The sequence below is a fragment of the Quercus robur genome, chromosome 9 (genome assembly GCF_932294415.1).
Source record: "Quercus robur chromosome 9, dhQueRobu3.1, whole genome shotgun sequence".
Lineage (NCBI taxonomy): Eukaryota > Viridiplantae > Streptophyta > Magnoliopsida > Fagales > Fagaceae > Quercus > Quercus robur.
The window spans coordinates 43,284,765-43,293,182 of record NC_065542.1 but is presented as its reverse complement, the minus strand read 5'-3'; the positions used below and the strand labels follow the sequence as shown (position 1 = coordinate 43,293,182).

General features: G+C 39.5%; 1 pseudogene; it reads right to left on the bottom strand.

The window, feature by feature from the left end:
* Nucleotides 1-929: 929 nt before the first annotated feature.
* On the bottom strand, nt 930-4,996 carry LOC126701067 (deoxyribodipyrimidine photo-lyase-like; annotated as a pseudogene).
* Nucleotides 4,997-8,418: the final 3,422 nt, after the last annotated feature.

Genomic DNA, 8,418 nt, shown 5'->3' with positions numbered 1-8,418 from the left:
TTCGTGAGTTGCACTATCCTTGTTTATGTGAGTTGCCCTGCGTGTTTTTAGATATCAATTTATGTTGTTTGATTGGTGAGGATGCTAAGATGCATATATATGAAAATGCTCTTAAAACATCCAAGATTATTAATAGAAAATGAAACCCATCTCTATTAGCATTTTAAAACAGCCATGATTATTAGTTTTATGGAGGGACAATGCTCTGTCATTATACAGTGAGGCCCTTCATTAATTGGTTTTATTTGATTTTGAAGTAGATGGGAAATGTATAAATCTATGTTGGTTGATGGTATCAAATCATTTGAGCTTCTTGTGGGAAGTTATTACTATAGGTGGTTTGCTATTTTCACATTGTAGATGTGAAATGTATAAATCTCTATTGGTTGATGGTATCAAATAATTCGAGCTTGTTGTGGGAAGAAAAGTTCCAATGGTTGACCAAGTATGATATTGAATATTTTTTCACCATGTTCCTTGTCCACCTATAATCATGAAGTCCTGAAGTTTTGAAATTCAACCTCTGACTTGGTATTCTGAATTCTTTATATAAATATCATTTCTTTTTTAGTATTAATGGTGAAAATTTTCCAATTTTTCTTAGAAAATGAATACAAAATTTAAATAACATTGATGAACTAGCAAACACTATAATATATTGCAAACATTAATATAGATTCTGTTTTATTACTTTCTTAGTCCCACGGAGGGGGAAGTACATGGAATTGTGGAACATTTTTTTTTTTTTTTTTTTTCACTAAAAGAGATCTAATGCCTCCCCCTAAAAATAGAGGTTCAATGATCCACAACTCCGCCTACAATCTAAATGGTGCTTCTAGATCATCACTCTTTCCTTTTGGCTACCAACAGACACCTTTAATATACTCTTCAAAAATTACCCTTCATATTCAATTTAGGACCCAAGTTAATTATGAACTGCGAAGTTCCTTTGCCTTCTGACTGAGCAGGCTTTCTGATTTTCTTTTCTTAATGTCACCCACTAGCCTTTTAACATAAGAAATGTATCCATCAACATCAAATTTCCTTTTGGAGCCCGCATAATTCATGTAACGTATTTTCCCAAAAATTGGTCGCTCCCGCCAGCCCTAAAATGCCAACAAGAAGGATGTAAACACTAGGTTAAGGACTAAGAGAGAATTCATTGCCCAATAAAAAATCCAATCTCATTTCAATGGCCTGTCTCTTGTCCATTTATAGAAAGGTAGGATTGCCTCCAATGCCTACCATTTACATTTCATTCAGTTTTCTATGTAAAATGCATGCCTTCATTTTCCTAAATATAACAAGACTAATTGGGTGACTCTACCAACCCTCTGATTTTTCAATATAACAGCAGGCCCCTCTGCACTTTACTGTAGAACAATGCAACTAAAATATTGTAACAAGGAGTTATTGTTGTTGATAGATATTACTCTTAAATCCTTCTAAGATAAAAGAAAATGATCAGTCCATACCTGGTCATGAATGCCGCATATTGACCACATGCAGCCAACGTATCCACTTGGGTCCCTGCCAACTATTTCATACTGCATGCAAAGTTTTGGGTAAATAACACTTGGTAGTTGATAAGGCATCAGTAACAACCTCCAGTAAAGCACAATAAATCTGAAGTGAATTAACCTTGTCATTCAGATATATTGATATTTCAAGTGCTTCTTCTGGTCCTCTTGTCCACTCAAGAATCTTTTTGGCCCAATACATCCTGCACAGGTTTTGCAAACGAATGACAGGTCAAAAAGATTGTGATTCTTAACAAAAATTTAGAAGTAGTAGTAGAATTAACAGTGTATCTAACGAAATTGCATATTGTATATTCAAGAAAAATAATGCATCAATCTCCAAAAGGAAGCAAATTTCGCCCACGTATTTATATGTACAGCATTTTTATAACAGAAATATTACTGGCAATATGGTACTAGTGGCCAGGGAATCAAAATAAAGATAGGAACAAAATGGTAAGCCACCCCAATTTAACACACAGATCATGATGTAAGCAAACAAAGAAAGTAAACTGTGACACCAAACTTCAAAACATCACAACACTGTTATACTCTTCAGGAAGTCACTTGCTGCATAAAACCATGCATCTTGCCATAGTAAACCATCTCCAGCCGAGAAGCATTCCAGAGCTGGAAATCACAAGCCATAAAGATAGTCAAAACAATGACAACATATAACACCAACTAGATGTAAATAAGACTAAAATGCTAGAGGCATTTGTAAAACCAAAAGAAGACCTCATCAATATAAAGGTCAAAACATAAACTATGAAACATCAGATACTTACAACATCTCATCAACATTATTACAAAATAATCTTAAAACATTCAGCTTACAGGGTCGGCTGTTTTTGCCTTTTTCCAATTGCTCCCTGCTGCAAATTCCATAATCAATTAAAAGTTAGAGAACCTTACACAATGAATCAACACAATCCAATCAAAGTAGAGCAAATTTGACTCACGTGTAAATATGTTCTAGGTCATTAGAAGCATGGTCCATCAAGGTCTTACGTGCCCATTCCCATGCTCCTTGCAGTGAATCATAATGATGCTGGTAGAAGCAGAAGTTATCGGCAAGTTCTCTGGGCACAATCAACTCCTTCAAGAATGTATCAACTGCCTTCAGAATAATAGGTAGAAGATAGATCAAGCTATCATTGATGCCATTAACCACTGAACAAAAAGAAATAAATAAGAAAATTCAAATGTGATAGCAAACTACAATCAATTGTGGATGCCAAGAACAAGTTCAAAAATAAGAATTTTTAAAAAACATACTTATTTTTCCTAACCCTGATTCCATAAAAATATATAAGAGATCAACTAACCTGAGGAAAAAGTTTCCTGACCCTAAAAGCCTCCAAAGTACACCGCTGTGCAGATATTTGCCCAAAGTGCAAGTATGGAGAGAGACCAGAAAGCCCTCTAGGTTTTAATGGGTTATTCTTATCTGCTGAATAACCTTTCAACCTTTTCGTTAAGAACCCATTTTTACTCCCCATCAACACTTCCATCGCTGCCTTCTCCCTTGGTTCACACCACTCAAAGGCATTTATTGAGTGCCAAAATTAACAGGATCAAATTTTGAAGTACAGTTACCATATACACTATCAGGGCAGAATCCTGTTAAAGACACATGTTGGATATGTGCAAAATACACATATTTAGAAAAAAAGAGAGAGAGAGAGAGAGAGAGGTGAGTACTTGCAAAAGTGGATTCATTGATGACTTAAATTTCACGGGGTTGTGCTCCATAAAAATTAACCAGCCAATAGTATAATGGAAAGTTGTTCTGCTTGGAGAGCATCTATATTCTTCTAAAAATGGAACTGAAGACTATAAGTAATAAATTTACCCAGATACTCAAATAATTATCCCTATATAGATATAAAACTAACAGTACTAGTCCTAGAATACACAATTAGGGTATCAAAATACACTGTCCAAAATGCTCAAGGGGGTAAAACTTGCCTCAAAACAGCCAGAGCCCAATTACATGACATATCTACCAAACAACGAACAGCAAAAAAAAAATTTGTACGAAAGAATGAAAACACAAACCTATTAAACCCCTTGACTGATATATCCAAACCTATTAACACTACACTGTAACAGCATACCTTAGGAATGTGCTTGAAAGTGGGTTTTGCTGAAACAACTACTAAATAAACAAGAATATGAAAAAACATTAGAGCCATAGTCTTATATTGGAGGTTGTGAAGTAAGTCGGTCATCAAATCTAGTGCTCCAGGTATATAAGCACTAGCTGAAATGAAAAAAAGAAAACATTAGACAAGCAAAAAGGAAGTGACTACATCAATTACCTCAGATGTTCATGTCATAGTTCCATAAGAATATTGTTCTGGTTATCAGCTAAAAAAAGAAAAAAAAGAAAAACAGAACCTAGAACAGAAAACTTCTAACCATTAAGCCACATGACTAAGAACTCGGGGTTTGCTTCTAAGATCAGTACTCAAAGAGTTTTTCATATTAGAAAACATAAAGCAAGCAACTAAAAAGAACCAGTGATAACAAGATGAACTTAATACCAACTCCAATCCAGTAACTCTATTCCAAAAACTAACAATGTGATTAAACAATAATGAAGTTTAACCAAAAATTAATAATGCTAACAGCAAAAAAAAATCATATTTTGTCTAGTAAATATCCCATCGACATTTCACTATTAAAGAAAATTATAATACTGTGTTTCCAAATCAGGTAAGCCAACAACTAGATATTCCATGGATTCAGGGATGTTGTCACCATTGATGATGCCGTAAATATCACCAGTGAGCTACACGATTCTTGCACGCTTGTAACGATACCTACAAAGAAAAGAGAGCATACCTAACAGAGAGCACTGGTGTGGTGCCGGCCAAACACGCTCCGAAGGTCAAGTTAGAACTATTCTCACAACTCTAGAGTACTAGAGAAGGGTAAATTATGCGTACCTTGATTTGTGAGAGTATTAGGGCTTTTATAGTAGTAGAAAGTTGGCCTCTCTTTGTTGGCGTAGAAGTCTTTTCCTTATAGGAATCCTCTTGAATAGTCCCAAACATGATGGGCAAGACACTTTTCTTGTAGAGAAGATCTTTATTTACGTGTATATCTTCTGGAATCCTCCTCATGCTAGGATTCCATCTACTTAGGGATTCTATAGTGATTAAATGTGTGTCGCAAGTAATTTCCATCTGGGGTTTCTATTGTATGGGTCTTTGCACAAGTTGGGCTTGCCTTCTATCGGCCCATAGACATGGGTCCATCAGGCCCATTTAAAGGAGGCCCGTCCGGCTATATTTTTACCCTTATCAGTTGCCCCCTTCACCTCATAGGTCCGTCATCCTTTAGTGGATGGACCCGGGAGGTGACGGTTTAAGACTTTGGGGGGTGACGGTTCAAAGGCCAGTGAGTCGACGGTTTAAATACGAACGCCATGAACTGCACCAACTCTTGAAAGGTTGTCTGAAAGCCATTATGACGCATGACACATGTCACTTTTTGACTGGATTTTACCTTGAATCGAAGCGTCGCTTCGTCTTCCGTGCACTCTCTCTATAAATATCGACGCCTTTCTTTCTCATTTCTCTATTTTCAGATGACACACACTGTTAGAGTGCAACCATCATCCTTGTCAGAGACCACTCCGTCCAGTCACTATATCCGTCATCAACACTCTTCCTCCGTTCATTCTCAAAAATTGATAAGTGCTCTCTTTTCACAAGTCCCTTTCACCAACAGATATATATTTATACTTTATTTTCTTAGACTTTATACACTCGTCATCACTTCTAGATTCGTCAGAGTCTTAGGTTTTGCCGTCACATATAGGCAATGTCTAGTGCGTCGAGTAACCAGTCATTTGTCCGTGACGGGGCGGATTACGAGGAAGTATACCCGTCCGGTCACAAAGACCAAGAAAGTCCGGGCAAAGAGAGGAGTCTGTCTGCCTCTTCCTCATCCTCAACAAATGAGGATTTGGAGATAGTTGAACAAGAAGAGGTTTCTGATGACGGCGAGGAACCAACATTAAAATCCGTCATAGGTGCTGATGGACTTAGGGAGTTCATCATGCTATTGGAGTGGACGATGAATAATTTTGTGTCCACCATCAAGGAGACTTCAAAACTCTTAGGGATAATTTCTAGATTCCTGATAACATCTCTATCCATCTCCCCTATAAGTCAGAGAAATGCTACTATGAGGGGGTAGAAGGTGTCAGAGTGTATGAACAAATGCTGAAGGCTAGACTTAGGTTTCCACTAAGCTCCCTTCACCGTGAGCTCCTCAAATGTTTGGGTCTATCCGTCAACCAAGTGTCTCCAAACGCCTGAAGGGTCTTCATAGCAATGGAGGTCCTGTACGGTGTTATGACTGACGGTGCCAGGAGGCTGATGGTGAGGGAATTTCTTCACTGCTACCGTCCGGATGAGATAAACAAGTCAAGGGGAATATATAGTTTTGCTTCCAAGAGTCCGTTGTTGAAGGTTATATTTGAAACACCAGACTCAAATAGGGATTGGAAGGGCCGTTATTTCTTCCTGGAAGGTGACGAGTGGATGTGTCATCCAGGGGAAACGGAACACATGCCCGTCAACACGACTTGGGGCATATTGCATCCGTCCCGTATGCACCCATCCTAGTGTGTGAACTTTTTACAATCATTCAGTTTATTATACTTTCCCAATAGTTTTAACAGTTCATTTTCTTTGCAGTCAGATGGCGTCCACAAGTTAGTCTTGAGGAGTTCACTTTTCTTGAGAAGATTTTTTCCAAGACCAAGCCGAAGGAAAGGACTTGGGCAAAATTGGTTACACTCAATACCATCCATTGGTATTGCGACAGGCCTGAGCCAACTCCAGCAACCGTCAGATACGAAGAAAAAATCCGTAGATGTAAGTCCGTCGCCCTTATTTTATCTGAACCGTCTTCAATTTTATCTCTATAGTTAACTTCACCCGTTCACCTTTTTAGAAATGGACGACGCTAAGAGGAGAGCACTTATTAGGTCGTAGGCTGCAAAGAAAAAGGAGACCGGTGACGTGGCTCCCAAGGGGACAGGCACAGGCAACCCGTCCACAAAAAGGAAGCAACCACCAAAGGGGGACCGTCCTGCTAAGAAGGTCAAAGTCCCTTTGGAACCCGTTGTGGATCTAATGGCTGAGGGTGCGAAGACGTTCACGCCAGTGAAGCATGGGCCTGGTAAGGGAACGATGAAGGCCCCGTTCACTAGCCAGGAGAAGCCGCCCGTCCTCCTCCGCAAAGACTCCAAATATGCCTTGGAACAGCTTTCGTCTATCATAACGTCTGAGGACTATGAGGACTTAGGAAATCATTCCACAAAGGCGATGGGGGAGACGGGTCTCTTTGCAATTGCTCAGGTAATTATTTCCGTCATCTTTCCATCCGTCCATTCTACTTATCTTTCTATCTAACCATTCTTTCTCTTTTGTTTTCAGTCCATGATTATGATGAAGGGGCTGATGGAATGGTGTCTTAACCGTGAGACGGCCCTGGAACGTGTATGGGCAAAGGCGAAGCAGACGGAGGACGAACTGGGTCAACTCAACAAATGGAAATCCACAATGGAGCAAAAGTTTAACCTCTCAAAGAAGGTGAGGAAGGAGCTTGAATAGAGGACGGAGGAGGCGAGGAAGGCCATGGAGAAAAAAGAAAAGGAGATTCAAGACCTGAAGGATAAGCTCCGTCAGGCTAAGGAGGCGGCGATACATGAGTATCGTGACTCCGACGCCTTGCTGTCAGAGCTGGGAGACTCTTTCCTTCAGGGTTTTGACGACACCCTCCGTCAAGTCAAGAAGGCCTACCCTGACCTGGATGTGTCAAACGTTAAGGTTGAGTATCTAGTTCAGACCTCCGTCATGCCCGTCGCCTCAGAGGACACTGAAGATCTTTTTGCTGAGGATGCAGCTAAAGGCGACGGAAAGTCGGCCCAAGCACAGGATGTTCAAGTTCAAACCAATCTTGTAGATGACAACACCCATCATGAAGAGGATGCGGACCCCCAAGAATAGTTGTTGTTGTTTTTTTATTTTATTTCTTTTTTATTTGAGAACAATCCGTTATTTGTATATTGAACAATTGCCCTTTGAGGGTTTTACATAACTTTGTCCATCAATGGTATTTACTTTGCTTGTTTCATTGTTGCTATGAATGTAGTAGTTTGTTTCTTATTTGATCCGTCCACTATGGGAGGCCTTTTAATATTCCATTCCTAACTGTATCCGTCCACATTGTGTTATAATGTGTCCGTCTTAATGTCTTTGGGGGGACCTGAAGGATAAGCTCCGTCAGGCTAAGGAGGCGGCGATACATGAGTACCGTGACTCCGACGCCCTGCTGTCAGAGCTAGGAGACTCTTTCCTTCAGGGTTTTGACAACGCCCTCCGTCAAGTCAAGAAGGCCTACCCAGACCTGGATGTGTCAAACATTAAGGTTGAGGATCTAGTTCAGACCTCCGTCATACCCGTCGCCTCAGAGGACACTAAAGATCTTTTTGCTAAGGATGCAGCTAAAGGCGACGGGGAGTCGGCCCAAGCATAGGATGTTCAAGTTCAAACCAATCTTGTAGATGACAACACCCGTCATGAAGAGGATGCAGACCCCCAAGAATAGTTGTTGTTGTTTTTTTTATTTTATTTCTTTTTTATTTGAGAACAATCCGTTATTTGTATATTAAACAATTACCCTTTGAGGGTTTTACATAACTTTATTTGTCAATGGTATTTACTTTGCTTGATTCATTGTTGCTATGAATGTAGTAGTTTGTTTCTTATTTGATCCGTCCACTATGGGAGGCCTTTTAATATTCCATTCCTAACTGTGTCCGTCCACATTGTGCTATAATGTGTCCGTCTTAATGTTTGGGGGTCGTCCACGA